We start from the raw sequence: 20762 nt of genomic DNA on the forward strand, positions 1-20762 counted from the left end.
GAAATTGAGAAGTTGCGCGGAAGGTGGGGCGACAGGGAGCTCAACCGGATGGGGGAGAGGAGACGCGGGTCCGTTTGAAAGGGAGCCTCGTCCACTGAAGCCGCGGGAACATGAGGGAGGGAGGGAGCGCGGAAATCGGATTCCATCGCCAACATCTCCAGCTGAGTCCGAACCAACGTTTGAGCAGGATGATGCTAAACCCTCTTTCTCAATCTGCTCTCTCCTTATTGTCCATCACTGAGCCCAGAGCCCGCCCGCCCGACACTCACTGAGCGCAGCTTCACCGCTCACTTTCGGCACCGTTTGCCTGTGAAAACCCTCAACATGAACTCTGACCGTCCATTTCGGGCCAGTTTTATCCCTTCTTTCTTTATTGATCTACCTAATTCTTCGCTGCTTTATTCCTGTTGTTCCCATTTCCAATGAAAATTTCCCTTCTTGGGGAGTAGATTCCTCCTGGAAAGGGCTGTGGGAAGCACATGTACGCAAGCGCAGGGACGGTCCAGACGCTGCCGCTCCTCCGATTGACTGTTCCCTCCTCCTGGCTAGTCATGTGCCAGTGACGTCTCAAGGCCCACGAGCGTTCCTGAGCGCCGTTCCCTCAGCAACAGGTCGCTCCGTGGACGAGACCGCGGCCTGGATTCGGAGGTGAGACGCCCCGGGCGGGAGAGCAGCCGCCGGAGGGGTGGGCGAGAGGCACCAAGGTCCGGCCGGGGCCTTGTCCCCCCACAGTCGGGCCGGTGAGGGAAGGTAAAGGAGGGGGGGTGAGGGAAGGGAAAGGAGGGGGAGGGTGAGGGAAGGGAAAGGACGGGTGAGGGAAGGGAAAGGACGGGTGAGGGAAGGGAAAGGAGGGGTTGAGGGAAGGGAAAGGAGGGGTTGAGGGAAGGGAAAGGAGGGGGAGAGTGAGGGAAAGGAAAGGACTGGGGGTGAAGGAAGGGAAAGGAGGGGGGTGAGGGCAGGGACCGCGCCTCCTGTCACATGGAGGGGGGGGGGGATCAGGGAGAATGGTCCCTGACAACACTAGGCAGCGAGTGTGTCTGGCTGCAGCCCCTGTCCTCCCGGCCGCACGGATGAGTGGTGGCAGCAGTCGGACTGACGGGGGGAGGGGTTACAGGGGGCAGGTAGGGTCCCACCAGAGGTCAGGCCGGCTCACTGGGGGAGGGGCAGGAGGCCCCTGTCACCGGTCCCGTCTCACACACAGACTCCTGGAGCATCCTGTTGTGGGGGGATCCCTTTTCAGGGGGAAACAGCAGCATCAGCCGGGTCCATGGCCCCACCATTGGGGCTGCTGTGAAGCCGAGTAGCGCTCAGTCCCAGTCCCCAGTGACTGGGGAATCTGGGGCACAGACACGAACGTGTGAGGTGGGATCCAGGATGGGGAGTTGCCTCCTTGGTGCACGGGTCACGAATGTTTCACAGCAGGTTCATGGTCCAGTCTCCTGGACGGGGAGAAGGAGCATCTGGAGTTGGTGGTTCATCGTGGTTCTGATGACATTGGCAGGAAGAGAGATGAAATCTTGCAGGTAGAGTTTCCAGCATCCAAAATTAGAAACGCAGAGTTGTCATCTCAGGATGTCCTGAAACAGTGATGTAGTGAGGAGAGAAATTGGAAAACCTTCCATATAAGGACCTGGTGCCGGTATGATGGCTTCAGATAAATGGACCAGGGGCTCTCTTCCACAGTAGGTGGGATGTTACAATATGGACAGATCAGTATGGTTGTTCATACCAACAATGTCAGCAACATAAAGAAGATGAGGTTCTCCAAAGAAAAATTGGAGACTTCAGTAGCAAGTTAGAAACCCTCGAGTTTTCTGATCTGACATGTCTCGGAGCAGCAAGGAATTGAAAGATGGTGAAGTTGATTCTGTGGCTGAGGAACTGGTGCAGGGTGGGGGCAGGTGGGCCTGAAATGGAGGAACGCACAGATCTTGTCAGGGAAATGTTCTGGGACTGATCTGGCAGGGGGGGGTTTGACCCAAAACAGTTGTCTTGCAGATGGGAATGCTGTGACTGATAAACAAATGAAAGGATGCAGGTTCAGTGGACAGGGGAGGCAGAGGCAAGTCAGGGGTTGGTGCAGGGTTTTCAACTGTTCACAGTCTACATCAGCAATCTGGAAGAGGGGACAGAGTGTAGGGCATGTAAGTTGAGTGGAAAAACCAATTGTGCAGAGAGATATAGATTGGTTACGTGAGTGGGCAGGGTCTGGCAGGTGGAGTACAATGTTGTCCACTTTGAAAGGAAAAATTAGAAGATCAGATTATTATTTAAATGGCAAGTGATTGCAGCAAGCTACCATGCAGAAGGACTTGGGAGTGGTGGTGCATGAATTGCAAAAGGTTGGTTTGCAGGCGATGACAAAGGTAAATGTTGTTCTTCATTGTTCGAGGGATTGAATAAAAGCAAGGAGGTTATGCTGCAATTGAACTAGGTACTGGTGAAGCCGCATCTGGAGAACTGAGGAAAGATGTACTAGGTTTGGAGGTGTTGCAGACAAGGTTCACCATTTGGTTCTAAAAATGAGGGGTTTATCCTATGAGGAGAGACTGCTGGGATTTTGAAGAATGAGAGCAGATCTTCTAGAAATGTATAAAATTATGAAAGGCATAGCTAAGATTGAGGTGGGCAAGTTATTTCCATTGGTGGGGAAACTAGAACTAGGGGACATCACCTCAATATTCAGGGTAGTAGATTTTGGATGGAGATGAGGAAGAGCTGGTTTTCCCAGGCAGTGAAGGTGACCACAGTAAATGTATTTATGACAAGGCTGAATTGATGTTACATATAGTAAAAGTCCTAAAATCTGGACCACTCAGGGATCAGGTCAGTCTTCTCAGGCAGTATTTGTAAAACTCAAATTTAAGGAGAATAAACAGGTAAAATGTAATAATTTATTAATGAAAGAGTTTTCATATACAATACAAAGTACAATATCGATATTTTGTCTTGCATTTCGCAACTTCTGTATGGACACTTGTTGCGCTGGGTTTCTGTGGGTGTTAACACACGCAAAAGCCGAGTGTTTTCGAGAAGACCGGATTCTCAAATGGTCCGGATTTCAGCCAGGAGTTTCCTAGAAGTCCAGATTTTTGGACTTTGATTGGACTAGTGGAATTAAGGGATGTGGGAAAAAGGCAGGTCGGTGCAGATGAGCCGTGAGCCATGTGAGAAGGTGGTGATTGCATCAAGCAAGCTACTCCTTGCTCTCTGCCATTCCCATGTGGGCCTGTGACCTGACTTGTGGCTTGACTGTTCATCCACTGTGGACCGCGGAGTCTTCCTGCCTGGTGGGCAGTGAACAGTGAGTGTCTGTCAGAATCAGGTTTATTGTCATGAGCATGTGTCACAAAATTTGTTGTTACATGGAGCAGTATTGTACATTCCAGGTGTAGAATTCCTATAAATTAGGGTTCCGTAGATATAATATTAGAACCATCGAGCATACAGGACAGAAAATAGTGTTTGGCCTGTCTAGTCTGTATCAAACTATAATCATCTCAGTTTCACTGACCTGTACCCAGACCATATCCCTCTATTCCACTCCCATCCACGCACATGTCCAAATTTTTCTTAAATATTAAAATAAGCCACTGATGATAAAAATATTTATAATGAACATGCACAACAAGAGAAGAAAAATGATGAAATAAGCTATAAACCCAAACAAAATATTAAAATAAGCCCACATTCATCACTTCAGATGGCAGCTCATTCTGAACTCCCACTAATCTCTGTGTGACCATGTTCTCCCTAAACTTTTCTCATTTCACCCCTAACCTGTGTCCTCTGCTTTGTTCTCATTCCACCGAAGAGGAAAAAGCACTCTTGTATTTACTCTGTTGAGACCTTTCACAATTCTGTCTCCCTCTATCAAATCTCCCCTCGTTCTTCTTCAGTCCAGGGAATAGACCAACCTGTTTAACCTTCCCCTGTAAATCAGTTCCAAAGGTCCCAGCAACATTGATATTCTCAGATCCCTGTGTTTTACCACACGCCAAAGTGCCCTACCATTTACCATGTATGTCCTAACTTGGTTTGTCATTTCAAAATGCAACACCTTTCACTTGTCCGCATTAAATTCCATCTGCTATTTTTCAGCCCATTTTTCCATCGTCCAGTTCCCCCTGTAAGCTTTGAAAACCTTGATCATTCTTCACAACGCCATCAATCTTTGTGTCATCTGCAAAGTTGCTGGCTCCAATTTACCACAATCTCATCCCTCTCCCTACCCCCAACTCTTCTAGTATTTGCCTGTGTTGCTTATTCATTTATTAACACTGCAAGTGATACAGTGTATGTAGTTTATTATTCGACGTTAGGAAAGTAGGTTTGTGCGGTTCATTTATTCTAGGACCGTGGGGAAAATGCGGTCAGCATTGAAATAACGGATATGTGCTTCATCTAGTTAGGTTGGGAAACATTTTATAATAAGCAAATATAAGTTCCAGTGTTCATGTTACTGAGTTTTGTAGATATCTATAGTTTAAGGAGCCTTCCTTTTTAATTACTAATGATTTGATATTATTTTGAAGGTTTAAGGTTTTTAAACAAATTTAGGTTTTTCAGATGTTTGGATTTTTTTACATCCTAACAACAGAAAATATTGTTTTTTTTCCAAATGTACATTGTCCCTATTCTCAGATTTTTAAAAAATAGATAATCAACTGATTTCACTGACTAAATCATGTGAATATCAAGGAATAGTGATATCTGATCATCTCCTGTTATCTTGTCTTGGAATTTTCCCGATATTCCTTTTACAAAGAGATGCTCGCTCCGTCTGCGGTGATGGTGTGGCCAAAGAACTGCATGGAGTCCCTGCCGAACTCGCATTTCACCACGTTGACAGTGAGCCCAAACTCTGCCAGGCAGGCAAACAGCCTGCAGGGTGGGCCTTGTGCTCATCGTGCTCCCTGCTGGCGATGAGGATGTCGTCGAGGTAAATGAACACGATGTCCAGGTCTTTGTCCACTACGTTCATCAGGCGCTGGAAGGTTTGTGCCACATTTTAAAAAAAAGTTTTTTTTTCATTTTTCACACTATGAACCATATTAATCAAAATATACACAAATATTTCTCTCTTGAATATACACAGCGGCATTTTCTCACCTTTTTTCCCCCCTCCCTCCTTCCCACTCCCCTCTAAACCTATTAAACGTTCAACATATTGAATACAATAAACCCATTAAACAATGTCATCACACAATGAAGATAAACAAAAAAATTGTGGCATCTACTTTTACATACTGGATCAGGTCATTTTGTCGTCTTCTCATTCTATTATTTTAGGGGGTGGAGGTCCGTGGTAGGCCCTCTCTGTTGTGTTCCATGTACGGTTCCCAAATTTGTTCAAATAATGTGACTTTATTTTTTAAGTTATATGTTATTTTTTTCCAATGGAATACATTTATTCATTTCCATATACCATTGCTGTACTCTCAGGCTATCTTCTGATTTCCAAGTTGACATTATACATTTTTTTGCTACAGCTAAGGCTATCATAATAAATCTTTTTTGAGCTTCATCCAGTTTGAGGCCTAATTCTTTACTTCTTACATTACTTAGAAGAAAGATCTCTGGATTTTTTGGTATGTTGCTTTTCGTGATGTTATTTAATACCTGATTTAGATCTTCCCAAAACTTTTCCACTTTCTCACATGCCCAAATTGCATGTACACAAATTAACTCCCACTAATCTCTGTGTGACCATGTTCTCCCTAAACTTTACTCCGTTTCCTTCTTACAGTGAAAACATCTATCTGAAAATGTTATGTCCCATTTATTTAACTTTTGGGGTGTGTAGCCAATTATATTGTATCATGCGTAACCTCATGTTTATTGTATTTCTCATAGTTCCGGAGCATAGCTTTTACTATTTTTCATTTATGTTTAGATCTTGTTCCCACTTTTGTTTGGTTTTATATCTTATTTCATCATTTTATTTCTCTTTCAGCTTGATGTACATGTTTGTTATAAATCTTTTAATTATCATTGTGTCTGTAATCACATATTCAAAGCTGCTTCCTTCTGGTAATCTCAGTCTGCTTCCAAATTTGTCCTTTAAGTAAGTTTTCAGTTGGTAGTATGCAAACATTGTACCATGAGTTATTCCATATTTGTACTTCATTTGTTCAAATGATAATAAACTATTTCCCAAAAAAACAATTTTCTATTCTTTTCCTTTTCTCTCCCATTCTCTAAAGGAAAGATTATCTATTGTGAAAGGAATTAGTTGATTTTGCGTCAATAATAATTTTGGTAGTTGGTAATTTGTTTTTTTTCCTTTTGACGTTAATCTTCTTCCATATATTGAGTAAATGGTGCAGTACTGGTGAACTTCTATATTCCACCAGTTTTTTATCCCACTTATAAAGTATATGTTCTGGTACCTTCTCTCCTATTTTATCTAGCTCTATCTTGGTCCAATCTGGTTTTTCCCTTGTTTGATAAAAATCTGATAGATACCTAAATTGTGCTGCTCTATAATAATTTTTAAAGTTTGGTAGCTCCAAACCACCTTGTTTGTACCATTCTGTTAATTTATCAAGCGCTATCCTCGGTTTCCCCCCTTTCCATAAGAATTTCCTTATTATTCTCTTTAGTTCATTGAAGAATTTCTCTTAAGGGAATTGGTAACAATTGAAATAGGTATTGTATCCTTGGGAAGATATTCATTTTAATTCAATTTACCCTCCCTATCAGTGTTAGTGGCAATTCTTTCCAATGTTCTAAGTTGTCCTGTAATTTCTTCATTAATGGCTGATAATTTAATTTGTACAGGTGGCCTAAATTATTATCTAATCTAATAACGAGGTATCGGATTGCTTGTGTTTGCCATTTAAATGGTGATTCTTTTTTAAACTATGTAATCCGCATTATTCATTGGCATCGCTTCACTTTTATTTGCATTGATCTCCATATTCCTTCAATTTCTTAGGTAGTTCTTTTGTTGATATTTCTGGTTCTGTTAAGTATACTATGATGTCATCTGGAAATAAACTGATTTTATATTCTTTCTCCTTTTTATCCCTTTTATTTTATTTTCTGTTCTTATCATTTCTGCCAATGGTTCTAGTGCTAAAGCGAACAGTGAGGGAGATAGTGGACATCCCTGCCGAGTTACCTACTTAATTTAAATTGGTTCAATATATATCCATTTACTGTCACCTTCGCCAGTGGTCCCTTATATAAAGCTTTAATCCAATTAATATATTTTTCTGGTAGGTTGAACCTCTGTAATACTTTGAATAAATAATTCCATTCTACCCTGTCAAAGACTTTCTCTGTGTCTAAAGCAACAGCCACTGTTGTTATCTTATTTCCTTGTTAAGTTAATGAACTTACAGACGTTGTCCATTGTACATCTTTTCTTAATAAATCCAGTTTGATCTTGTTTTACTATTTTTGGTCACAGTCGGCCAATCTGTTTGATAATAGTTTTGCTATTATCTTATAATCTGAATTAAGTAGAGATATTGGTCTATATGATGCTGGTATTACTGGATCTTTTCCCATCTTTGGTATTACTGTAATTATTGCTGTTTTACATGAATCTGGCAAGTTTTGTGTTTCTTCAATCTGGTTTTTTTTTTTGAAACTTTATTTATTAATTTTAACATATAAAGAAAGTCAGTAATTCACATACAAAAAAAATACAAAACGAAGTAATACAAATACAAAGTAACATAATTAATACAATACCAATCTCAAAATCTCCCCCTGACAACTAAAAACTAAGACTAAAAGAAAATAAACTATTTTTAACCCCTAAACCCCCCCTCCCCACCCCCACAATAAAGAGTGAAGAATTAATAGTTAGTATAATAAGAGAAAAAAAATTTAAAAAAATATCTTAAAAAGAAAATCAATATATATATTAAAAAAATATTAATTAAGTATTAATTATTAGTCCACAAAATTTTTATTATATAAAACTATATATAAAAAAACAAACAAAAAAAAACTTAAAATGAAAAAAAAGCCAACTAATAAAAACAAACTAAAAAAAGAAAGAAAGAAAAAACCATATATATAGAAAAAATATATATATAAATGAAAAGTTTTTAAAAAAAAGAAAAAAGAAATGAAAAAAAAATTAATTCAAACTTATTTAATTTGTATATAATCAATAAATGGAGTCTATTTTAACTCATAAAAAGACATCTATCTTGTATAGAAAATGATATTTTTTCCATGACCAAACAAAACTTCAACTCTGAATACCACCTATCCAAAGACAATACATTTCTGTTCTTCCAAGTAATCGCTATATATTTCTTAGCCACTGCCAATGCTAAATAAATAAAAGAAATCTGGTAATTATCTAATTCTAAATCAATCAATGGTTGCATATTCCCTAATAAAAATATATCAGGGTCTAATACAATATGAAGATTATATAGATTATTAAATACAGATTGAATACCTTTCCAAAATTGTTGCAACCGATCACACAACCAAACAGTTTGTAAAAAAGTACCAGAAACCTGATCACAACGAAAACAAAGATCTGACTTACTAAAACCAAATTTTTTAAATTTTTCGGGTGTTAAATATAATTGATGTATAAAACTATAATTGATCATCGCCAATCTAGCATTGATCAATTTTCGAACACTGTTACGACAAATTTCAGACCAATCTTCTTCAGTTATTGTTAAGCTTAAATCTTTTTCCCATTTCATTTTATCTTTATCCCAATCTATTTTACTTTCACATTCCAACAAAATACGATACAAGCCTAATATATAACCCTTTTTTGGAAATGAGAGCACGTATTTCTCAAAATCAGTTTCAGACAATAAATTCATTTGGCGACCACATACCTGTTTTACAAAAGATCTTAACTGATAATACACAAATATAGAATGACCACTTATATCAAATCTCTTTTGCAATTCTACAAAAGAACAAAAATGACCTTCTAAAAAACAGTCAGATAAATTATGTATTCCTTTCTCCTCCCATTGTTTCAAAATAGTATTAGATACCGTGAAAGGAACAAGTTGATTATTAAATAATGGTAATCTTCCCGACCACTTATTTTTCAATCCCATTTTATGTAATTTACTTGTCCATAAATTCATTAAATGTTTCAATATTGGTACATCATAAGTTCGTAACAAATTTTTATTCCATCGAAATAAAAATTCATTCGAAAATTTTTCAGAAATAACTGCCAATTCTATCTGTGCCCAACTAGGCGTTTCTTGTGTGGCCATTAATACGCTAAGAAATCTAAATTGAGCTGCTTCATAATAAAATTGAAAATTAGGTAGTCGTAACCCTCCAAATTGAAAATCCCACATCAATTTTTTCAACGCCACCCTAGGGAATTTTCCTTTCCACAAAAATCCCTAATTACCTTATACAAGTCCTTAAAAAATCTTTTTTTGTAAACAACAGGGAATTGATTGGAATAAATATGGTATATGAGGAAAAATATTCATTTTTATAATATTAATTCTTCCTAATAAACCCAAAGGTAAATCTTTCCATTTAACTAAATCTGCCTTCATCTTCTTCATTAAAGGAAGATAATTAAGTGAATATAAGTTTTGGTAATCAGTTTTAACATTAATTCCAAAATATAAATTACTAATTGATAAAATTTCACTTTTAGTCCAATTAACCTTATAACCAGATAATTGACCATAAATCTCTAAAGAATCTTGAAGTGCTGGCAGAGAAACATCAGGATCCACCAAATACAGCAAAACGTCATCCGCAAATAAATTTATTTTATAATCTTCATTCAAAACTCTCATACCTTTGATACTTTCATTCTGACGTATTAATTGTGCTAAAGGTTCAATAACTAAAGCAAACAAAACGGGTGATAATGGACATCCTTGTCTAGTAGATCTTGTTAAATTAAAAGATTCTGAAAGCAAACCATTAGTAACAACTCTAGCTTTCGGGCCATTATACAAAGCCCTAATCATACCAATAAATGAGGGACCAAACGAAAACTTCTCAAGTACTTTAAATAAAAACTTCCACTCTACTCTATCAAATGCCTTTTCTGCATCCAATGAAAACACCATTGGATAATTCTTCTGAGATTTAGATCTATTTATTAAAGTAATTAATCGTAAAATATTATCCGAAGCATACCTATTTTTAATAAAACCTGTTTGATCACGATGTATTATCTTTGGTAAATACTGAGCTAACCTATTAGCCATAACTTTAGCCACTATTTTATAATCTACATTTAACAATGATATAGGACGGTAAGAAGCTACCTGTAAAGGGTCTTTATCTTTTTTTGGTATAACTGTAATTATAGCATTAGAACAGGACTCAGGTAAATGAAAAGTATCATAAAGTTGTTGTATTACATTCTTAAATAAGGTAGATATATCAACATAAAAAGTCTTATAGAACTCAATAGAAAAACCATCTCCACCGGGCGCTTTTCCATTTGGCATATCTTTTATAGCCATTTCAATTTCATTATCCATAAAAGGTTTATCTAACTCCTGTCTATCTTCTTGAGTTAACTGTGGTAAATTAATATTTTTCAAAAAAGAGTCTATTGCATCTTCTTTTATCTCTTTACATTCAGTCAAATAAAGTTTTTTATAAAAATTACAAAATTCATCATTAATTTCTTTTTGACTAAAAGAAATACCCGATTTATTTCTAATAGCTGGTATAATCCTAGATAACTGTTCTTTTTTTAATTGCCAAGCTAATACTTTATGGGCTTTCTCACCCCATTCATAAAATTTATTTTTTGAACGATTCAACAGACATTCAAATCGATATGACTGTAACTTATTATACTTCAACTTTAAATTAGTTAATTGGATCTTTTGAAATTCAGTAGCTTTCTTTTGAAATTCTTTTTCACAGATTGTTATTTTCTTCTCCAAATCCTCAGTTTCTCTAACTCTCTCTTTCTTCAATCTAGATGCATAACTGATAATTTGACCTCGTAAAAAAGCTTTCATTGCATCCCACAAACAAACTGATCAGAAACAGAATGAACGTTATTAGCAATGAAATCCTCAATTTGTTTTTTCAAATAAACAATAAATTCTGGCTTTTGTAGTAACATAGTATTAAATCTCCATCTTAAAGTATGTTGTGTAACTTGAGAACTTTGATATTCCAATAATAACAATGAATGATCCGAGACTAACCTTGCCTTATAATCCACAGATATAACTTTATCCTGTAAATGTGCCGAAATTAAAAAATAATCAAGTCTTGAAAAAGAATTATGTCGAGAAGAATAAAAAGAAAAGTCTTTCTGTGTAGGATTAAATCTACGCCAAATATCGACTAAATTCAAATCTTTCATCATATTAGCCATATGTATCGCCATCTTTGATTTCTTAATTACCTTTGGATACTTATCCAATAACGGTTCTAATACCATATTTAAATCCCCCCCAATCATCACATTGGAATTAGCTTGTCCCAATAATAAAGATATTTCTGTAATAAAAGCAGAGTCTTCAACATTTGGAGCATAAACATCAATCAAAGTCCAAGCTTCATTAGAAATCATACAGTTCAACTTAAGAAGTCTTCCTCCATTTTTCTCCTCGTCTTGCAATTGAAACGGTAAATTCTTATGTACCAAAACCGCAACTCCTTTTGCCTTTGAATTAAATGAAGAATAGAAGACTTGTCCAACCCAATCCCGCTTAAGTTTCAAATGTTCTTTATCTGTCAAATGAGTTTCCTGTAAAAAGGCCACATCTACTTTAAATTTTTTAAAATAAGCAAGTACTTTCTTACGCTTTATAGGATTATTCAAACCCTGAACATTAAGAGAAGCAAATTTAAATTTTGACATGTCTTACAACAGTTAGAAAAAAAACCCAACTCTTACCCCTTTACCCTCTCTTAATACAATCAAAAAAAAGAAAAAAAAGAGAAAATAATTTTTTTTTAAACAAAAAAAACCCCTTCACTCTTTAATCTGATAATACAAAAAAAAAGAAAAGAAAAACCGGGTAGGAGGTTAAAAATACCTCCTCCCGTCTAAACTGCACAATGCGGTAACTCCCCAAAAAAAAATTGGTGTGAGATAACTCACACGTAGCTGATGACTGCTGGAAAATACTGCCCATCCAGCCCCCTCTCCCAACCCCCATATCATATTAACATAATCATTATCTAAAACCATCTCTAGAATTTTCTTTTAATCAATTTAATCTCTACGGCCACCCTTATCTCCATCTCTTCTTGGGGATCATTTCCCTTCTTCCATCTCCAAATTTTTTGAACAATTTTATCTCTCTTATCTCCCTTATCTCCATTTCTTCTTGAAAATCGACTCCCTTCTTCTGTCTCCAATCTGGTTCATTACTTCCAGGAGAGGAGGAATTAATAAGTCTTTAAATGTTTTATGGAATTCTATTGGGAGTCCATCCTCTCCAGGCGTTTTATTGTTATGTAGCTTTTTTAATATATCCTGTATTTCTTCTATTTCAAATGGTTTTATCAATTTGTTTTGCTCCTCTTCTTGCAATTTCGTAGTTAAATTTTAGTCAAAAACTCATCTATTTTGTCTTCTTTCCCTTCATTCTCAGTTCGGTATAATTGTTCATGGAATTCCTTAAAGTTTTCATTGATCTCTGTTGGGTTATATGTAATTTATTTGTCCTTTTCCTTGATGCCATTACAGTTCTTTTAGCTTGTTCTGTTTTAAGTTGCCAGGCTAGTATTTTGTGCATTTTTTCTCCTCGCTCGTAATACTTCTGCTTTATTTTCATTATGTTCTTCTCCACCTTATATATTTGTAATGTTTCATATTTTTTTTTTGTCCACCAATTCTCTTCTTTTTGTTGTATCTTCCCTTGTTGCTAGTTCTTTTTCTGTACTCACTATTTCCCTTTCCAACTGTTCTATTTCCCGATTGTAGTCTTTTTTCATCTTAGTTACATAACTTATTATCTGCCCTCTAATGAAGGCTTTCATTGCATCCCATAATATAAATTTGTCTTTCACTGATTCCGTATTTATTTCAAAGTACATTTTAATTTGGCGTTCAATAAATTCTCTAAATTCCTGTCTTTTAAGTAGCATGGAGTGTAATCTCCATATCTTATTGGTGGGATGACCTCCAGTTCTATTCAACAATCTAGCTTTATATTCAGTTTTCCTAACTCTCCCTTGGATATGGGTTGACAACAGGAACAGTTCAATCCTTGAGTATGTTTTATGTCTACTCAAATAATATGAGTATTCCTTCTCCTTTGGGTGTTGCCTTCTCCATATATCCAAAAGTTGCATTTGATTTGGCTACTTTGTTCTTTTTGCTAGTCTTTTGTCCAGTTTTATCCACCTTTGGGTCCAAATTAAGGTTAAAATCCCCTCCTATCAATATATTCCCCTGCGTATCTACAATCTTCAAAAAAAATCTTGCATAAACTTTTGATCTTCTTCATTAGAAGTTTGGAGATGGAAGAAGGGAAATGATCCCCAAGAAGAGATGGAGATAAGGGTGGCCGTAGAGATTAAATTGATGAAAAGAAAATTCTGGAGATGGTTTTAGATAATGATTATGTTAATATGATATGGGGGTTGGGAGAGGGGGCTGGATGAGCAGTATTTTCCAAATTCCAGAATTCGGAATATATCTGACACTTTATCATTACATACCTCCCTGCTGGATCTATTATTTCCTCCTCTATTTTGATTGGTACATTTTTATTGATTAATATCACTACACCTCTGGCTTTTGAATTATATGATGCTGCCATTACGTCCCCTACCGAGTCTCTCCTCAATTGATTATGTTTCACTTCAGTTTCCTGCACAAATGCTATATCTATTTTTTATTTTTTCAGTAAATTTAATAGCCTCTTCCTTTTAATTTGGTTTTGTATTCCATTAATATTTATAGTCATATATTTCAACTTGGCCATTTCATACTCTGTTTACACCTCATTTCCACTTCCTCACCACCACCTTCCCCCTTTTCCCCATTTTCATCTCTCAATTTTCCCTTTTTGAACTCAATGTATGACAACACTTCTAAAACATAAAATACTTCAAAAACTCCCACATCTAAAATTCCCTTAACCCCAAGTATCGCCCCCCCCCCCCCCCCCCCCACGAGTTTCCCCTTGTCCCTTGCCGGGCAACCACAACTCCCCTCTCCATTTGTGTCAACTGATTTCGCAGTGACTGTTATTCTCTCCCACCCAACCCCCTCCAGAAAAGACTTTTATCTTCACATTAAAACAAAGCTCACCCTCTTTTTTTCTTCCCCTCTCTCTTACTTCCCTTTTCTTTCCCCTTTAGTTCTTATTTATACATTTTTACATCTTTATGTGTAGTTTGTTATCGTTCTTCGTTCTTGTTACATCTCTTCATCTCTCTTTCTGTCCTGCAGGCCTTCTGCAAATTCTTGTGCTTTCTCCGGATCCGAGAACAGTCTGTTTTGTTCCCCCGGGATAACTATTTTAAGCACAGCTGAATATGTTAACATAAATTTATAACCTTTTTTCCATAGGATCGATTTTGCCGTGTTAAACTCCTTCCTCTTTTTTAGGTGTTCAAAACTTATGTATGGGTAAAAAAAAATTTAAAACAATTTGACCCTTGTACTCCAATGTCAAAGATAGTTCCACTATCTTTATATTGTTTCGCCTACTATATTTTTCCATTATATCCATCTTCTGAGCTAACAACTCTTGTGACTCTAATTTTTTTGTCACTTTCTTCCAATTTTCTTCTTAAGTCATTCACTTCCATTTCTACGGCCATTTCTCGTTCTTCCACATTTTCTAATCTTTTCCCTATTTGTTATGACCAGCTCTATTCTACTCACTTTTTCTTTTATACTTGTCATTTTTCTTTTCATTTCACAAATTCTAATGTCAATCATTCTTTTAATGCTCTCATTTGTTCTTATCTATATACTGTCCATCTATTTTACCTTCTATTCCTCTGTGCAGAGCTTGGTCTTCTTCTTCTGTGTCTGCTCTTGGGTTTGTGTCTTCTATTTCTCTTCCTTGTATCTGTTTCTCTTCTGACTTTCTTGTTGAGCTGCTTGCCTCAGTTTGTTGGGTGTTTTTTTTCATGGCTTCTTGTTGTTGGTCCTCTTCTTCTGGGCTAGTTATCTGTTGGGCTTCCTGTTGCTGTTTTTCTTTCTTATCACTCCTTTTCCCGTTGCTTTCCTCTTCTTCCAGCTGAGAGCCCTGCTGTCGGGCATCTCTCAGCTGGTCGCACTGTGTAAGTTCACTCCACAGCTGGGCCCCCCCTCCCGTCAGTGTTTTCCTTTTCCTCGTTGTGCGCATTGCGCACTTCTGTTTGGTTCAGTGAGCCATTTTTGCAGTCCCGCGGTCAGGAGGTCGCGACCCTGCGGGGTCTCTACTAACCCCGGGGAGCGGGCTCCTCTGTCCATGGCGGGACCCTGCCTCTTCATACAGGTAAGGCCTTCACCTTTCTCTTCCAACATCTTTCTTTCTTTCCCATTTTTGGTTTTTCCTTCTTTGGTGCCATTTTCTTTCTTTTCTCCACACCTTTATCTTTTATTTGTTGTGTTTTGTGTTTCTTGAGTTTTGAGTTTTCTTCACTTTATTTCTTCTTTTCTGGAGAGGGCTGGTATTCTCTTACCAGCCACTCCTCTATCACGTGACTCCTCTCCTTTGTGCCACATTCTTGAAGCCGAAAGGCATACGAAGGAATTCGAAGAATCCAAAAGGGGTAATGATAGCCATCTTACTGATGTCGTCGGGGTGTACAGGGATTTAGTGGTAGCAACGTGCTAGATTGACCTTAGAAAACACCCTCGCGCTGTGAAGGTTGGCTGTAAAGTACTGAATGTGGGGAATTGGGTAGCAGTCGGGCGTGTTTGCGTCATTCAGGTGGCGGTAGTCTCCACGATGCCGCCAACTGCCTGAAGATTTGGGGACCATGTGCAGTGGGGGTGCCCATGGACTGTCGGATCTGCGGACTATCCCCAACTCCTGCATGCGGGAGAATTCTTCCTTGGCCAACCATAGCTTGTCTGGGTGCAGCCTTCTGGCTTTGGCGTAGGGTGGTGGGCCCTAGGTCAGAATTTGATGTGGCATGGTGCAGGTGAACTGCAGTCGGAGGATCGCTGGAAATTCATTGAGGATGTGATCGTACTCGTCTTTGGGGGCGCTGACTGTGGCTACGCCCGGAATGTGGGCAGTGGTGGCCTCGAGGTTGACTGTCTGGAATGTCCGGACATGTACCAGACGTTTGCCTTTGAGATCCACCAGCAGACTGTGTGCTTGGAGGAAATTGGTGCCAAGGATCGCCGTGCCCACTGCGGCTAGAGTGAATCTCCAACAGAATTGCTTGCTTCCCAGTTGAATAGGCATGTTGCACATGCCAAAAGTCCTGATGTTGGTACCATTGGCTGCCCGAAGCATGGGGCCGAATGTGGGTCTCCAGTGTAGTTGGCGGGATGACGCTGAGTTCGGTGTCTGTCGACCAGGAACTGTCAGCTGCTAGCCTTGTCTGTCACATGGAGAAGGCTGTTGATGTGGCCAGCCGTCGCAGCCATTAATGGCGGCTGGCCTGGTTGTTTTCCTGAAATGAGCAGGGTTGTCTGCATTTGCATGCCTGGGCTCCCCATTGCTGATGATAGAAGCACCAGTTGGGGCACGGTTGTGGCCGACTGGGACTGGGGTACGTCACCTGACTCGTGGCTGCTTTGTTTTCACATTTTGTGCGCCACTGTACGGCAACTCGGGCCACGACCTTGCTCGGGTCCAAGAAGTCCTCATCTGCCAACAATAGTTGGATATCATCCAGCATTTGTTCCAGGAAGGCCTGCTCAAACATGAGGCATGGTTTATGGCCTTCTGCCAGGGTGAGCATCTCGTACATAAGAGAGGACTGTACCCTGTCTCCTAGGCTGTCCAGGTTCATGAGCCTGGCAGCACGCTGATGAATGGACAGGCTGAATGTGCTGAGGAGGAGCTGTTTGAGTGCCAGGTATTTGCCCTCCTCTGGAGGATCTCCTGGTTGAGGGTATTAACGATGTGGTAGAACATCGTCGAGTCAGAGTTGATCTGCTAGAGGTGAAACTGTGCTTCAACTTGCCTGAACCATGTGCATGGGTGAAGTGTCCAGAAGGGCGGTAGTTTCATGGCGACTGCATTTACTGCTGCAGCGTCCATGATGTAGAGGCCAGAATCATCTGGGTTCGTCAGAGTCACCAATTGTAGTGCTAGCTACAAGGAACGAGATTGAAAGGAGCCACAAGCTGAGATGAGTTTCAGTTTCAACTGTTTATTTGAAAGCCCACGCACCCATCCCGGCGACGGCTGTGATGTCATGATGCAGCTGAAAAGGGTGTGTGATGGCTGAGGCCACAAGGAAACCCCCGAACTCGACAGCTCCTTAACGTGGCTGCTCTGCTACTGTGGCCATCACATGAGGAGCTAGTTCACCTGCGTCCAGATGCGTGCCGCCACAAGTTGAACTTAAAATAAATTTGATGATCTTTCTACTTATCCCATTGAACAGCAACTTTTGAAGAGTAAGAGTCAGTTCTACATCCATGGTGAGAAGGCTGGTAAACCTTTGTCCAGCCAATTGAAAGTAATGGCTGCTGAGAGACAAATTAATAAGATACAGATGGAAGATGGTATGGACACTACTGACCATTCTGAAATAAATGGTTCTTTTAGAGAATTTTATTCCAGTTTGTATATTTCTGAATCTAATAATGCTAGTACTTCCATTTCAGATTTTCTGGATCACCTTAATTTGCCGACGCTTTCTCAGAGTAATCGTATGGGTCTGGAAGCACTTATTTCTCGAGAAAATAATTTTTTGCTATTTCGTCTTTACAATCTGGTCAATCTCCAGGTTTTGATGGGTACCCTGTGGAATGTTATAAATCCTTTTCCAAAATGCTTGTACCCCAATTAAATTCTGTGCATAATGACTCATTTAAAAAAGGTATCTTCCATAATCTTTTAATGAAGCTTGTATTTCTCTTATTCTGAAAAAGAGAAAGGATCCACTTTAATGTGCTTCTTTATTTAACATTGATTTAGTCTAAAGTATTGGCTCAGAGATTGGAGAATATTTTATCATTAATCATTTCTGAGGATGAAACCGGTTTTATTAAAAGTCATCATTCTTATTTTAATATACATCGTTTGTTGAATATTTTATATGTACCTCCCATTTCTGCCCCTGAATGTTCTCTCTTTAGCTGCAGAGAAGGCTTTTGATTGGGTGGAATGGGATTATCTATTTGCTATTTTGGAAAAATGCAGGTTTGGACCTTTTTATTAAATTATTATATTTACATCTTACTGACTCAATTCTTACTAATTTACAACAGTGAAAACCATTTAATCTTCAACGGGGTACTCGTCAAGGTTGTCCTTTATTTAAGTCCATTACTTTTTTACTTGGTATTAGAACCTTTAGCAATTGCTCTTTGTCAAAGTAGATATTTTATAGGGATTCGTAGGAACGGTATTGAACACAAGGTTTCTTTATATGCAGATGAACGTTTGATTTTTGTATCTAATCCAGATGTTTCTTTACCAAGCAAATTAGCTTTGTTTTCTCATATTAGTCTATATCCTGGGTACAAGTTGAATCTGCATAAAAGTGAACTTTTACCTTTAAATGGTTTTATACCAAGTTACTCTAATTTTCCTTTTAAGATTGTGAAGGATCGATTTACTTATCTCAGTATTACAATTACTAGGAGTTATAAATATCTTTTTAAGGAAAATGTTTCTACTTTATTGTATCAGATCAAATTACTGCTAACAAGATGGTCGCCTTGGTTTTTTTCCATCATTGGTCGCATCAATTCTATTAAAATGTGCATTTTACGTAAATATTTTTATCTTTTCCAATCTTTACTAATTTTAATTCCAAAATATTTTTTGACTCACTTGATTCACTCATATCTTCCTACATATGGCAAGGAAAATGCCCTTATTTAAATAAAGCTCATCTTCAAAAAGCTAAAAGGGATGGTGGATTGGCGTTTCCTAATTTTAGATTTTATTATTGGGTGTCAATATATGCTTTTATTACATTTTCATAATCTAACAATGAAAATCTAATGCCTTTCATTGGGTAGAAATGGAATTGAAGTTTACTAAAAATACTTCAATGTTGGCAATTTAGGCCTCCATAAATCTTCGTCTGTGAAGCCAAGCCAAAGAAAATATAAATTAAATGATAATCCGATAATCAGACATAGTTTTAGAATATGGGAACAATTGAGAAGGTTTTTGGATTGCAGATTTCTCTTCCCAGCCCATCTATTTCTATCTTCTTTGCATGATATTGTCTTTAATGACTGGCACAGATTAGTTATTAACAGTTTTAAAGACCTTTATCAAAACAATTTTGCTTCCTTTGAACAATTGGTGATAAAATTTAACTAACCAAACACTCATTTTGTTAGATATTTACAAGTTAGACATTTTGTCCAATCTCTGAGGTAAACACCCTTGATACAGTTTTTGATTTACAACTTTCTTATAGAAGTTTAATATCTCTTATTTATAATGATTTGCATAATTTAAGAATAGCCTTGTTAGTTAAAATCAAGAATGATTGGGAACAGGATTTGAATCTTTCATCTTGGGATGAGGTTTGGGACTCTATTTGGAATCTGATTAATACAACCTCCTTAGTGCACGATCCTGTTGCAATTTAAAGTGGTCCATAGCGTGCATAGATCTGAAGTAAAATTGGCTCATTTTTATTCAAATATATATAATCTATGTAACAAATGTAAAATTGTTGGTTCACATGTTCTGGACTTTTCCTAGTTCAGAAAAAAATTTAAAAAATGTCTTTCAAACACTATTGGTAATTCTCAAATTCAAATTAGAACCTTGCTCTTTAATTGCTCTATTTGGATTATTTCAGGATGATGATGTTTAACTGACCCCAACTCAAAACTGAAATTTATCTTTTATTTCCTTGATGGCCAGATATGCAATTTTGATGAAATGGAAAGTCAATTTTCCAGCTCTACGTACAAAATGGTTCAGTGATATTATGTCTTGTTTAAATTTAAAAAAAATTAGATATGCCATTAAAGATTCAAATATTAACTTCCAAAAGACGTGGGGCCCGTTTAATTACCATTATTAGAACCAAAGAATTCAGGCTGTTCTGAAGCTTTGGTTCTGTGCTGTCCATCTCCAGGTTGTTGTCACCTGACTCCTACATGTCAGCTTTGAACCTTGCTCAGTGGGACGGGTTCTGGATTGGAAGAGTTTGTTTTTCTCTTTTCTTGTATTTGACAATGCAATATATAATTGTTATGTTGAACTGTGTATAATGTAAACATCAATAAAATATTTTAAAGAAAATAGAAAAATGTTTATACTATTTAGAATGTGAATTATGGATCTGGTTTACAATTTTTGTCTCTTAGTCATGTACGGAATATTTTATTTAGTTTATGTAATTGTTCATATTGAATTGTTCCCTTTTTGTTTGTATAAATTCTTTATTAAAATCAATAAAAACATTTTAAAAAGAACATCACTCACTTAAACGCAGTGAAGGAGTGCAAGTGCCAAGGACAAATCAGTGGGTACAAGGTAAAAGCAGCATTATTTTATAAGTGTGTGGATCATTCAAGAGTCTGATAACACGGGAAAGGAACTTTTCTTGAATCTGGTGGGGTGTGATCTCACACTGGGGAATCTTTCTCCATGGGAAGGAGGGGAGAGGGAGTGTGTTTGGGGAGGGGTGAGTCTTTTAATATGTTGGTTGCTTTTCCAAGGCAGCGGTAAGTGGAGGTGGAATGGATTCTC

General features: G+C 37.9%; 1 long non-coding RNA gene across 1 annotated transcript; it reads left to right on the forward strand.

Annotated features, from left to right (window-relative positions):
* Positions 1-579: 579 nt before the first annotated feature.
* LOC138764572 (uncharacterized) lies at positions 580-20383 on the forward strand. The gene is made up of 3 exons (XR_011358193.1): positions 580-750; positions 4769-4997; positions 17699-20383. It is a non-coding gene; the product is annotated as an uncharacterized lncRNA (long non-coding RNA).
* The last annotated feature ends 379 nt before the right edge of the window (positions 20384-20762 follow it).

Source organism: Narcine bancroftii, chromosome 5 (assembly GCF_036971445.1).
Source record: "Narcine bancroftii isolate sNarBan1 chromosome 5, sNarBan1.hap1, whole genome shotgun sequence".
NCBI lineage: Eukaryota > Metazoa > Chordata > Chondrichthyes > Torpediniformes > Narcinidae > Narcine > Narcine bancroftii.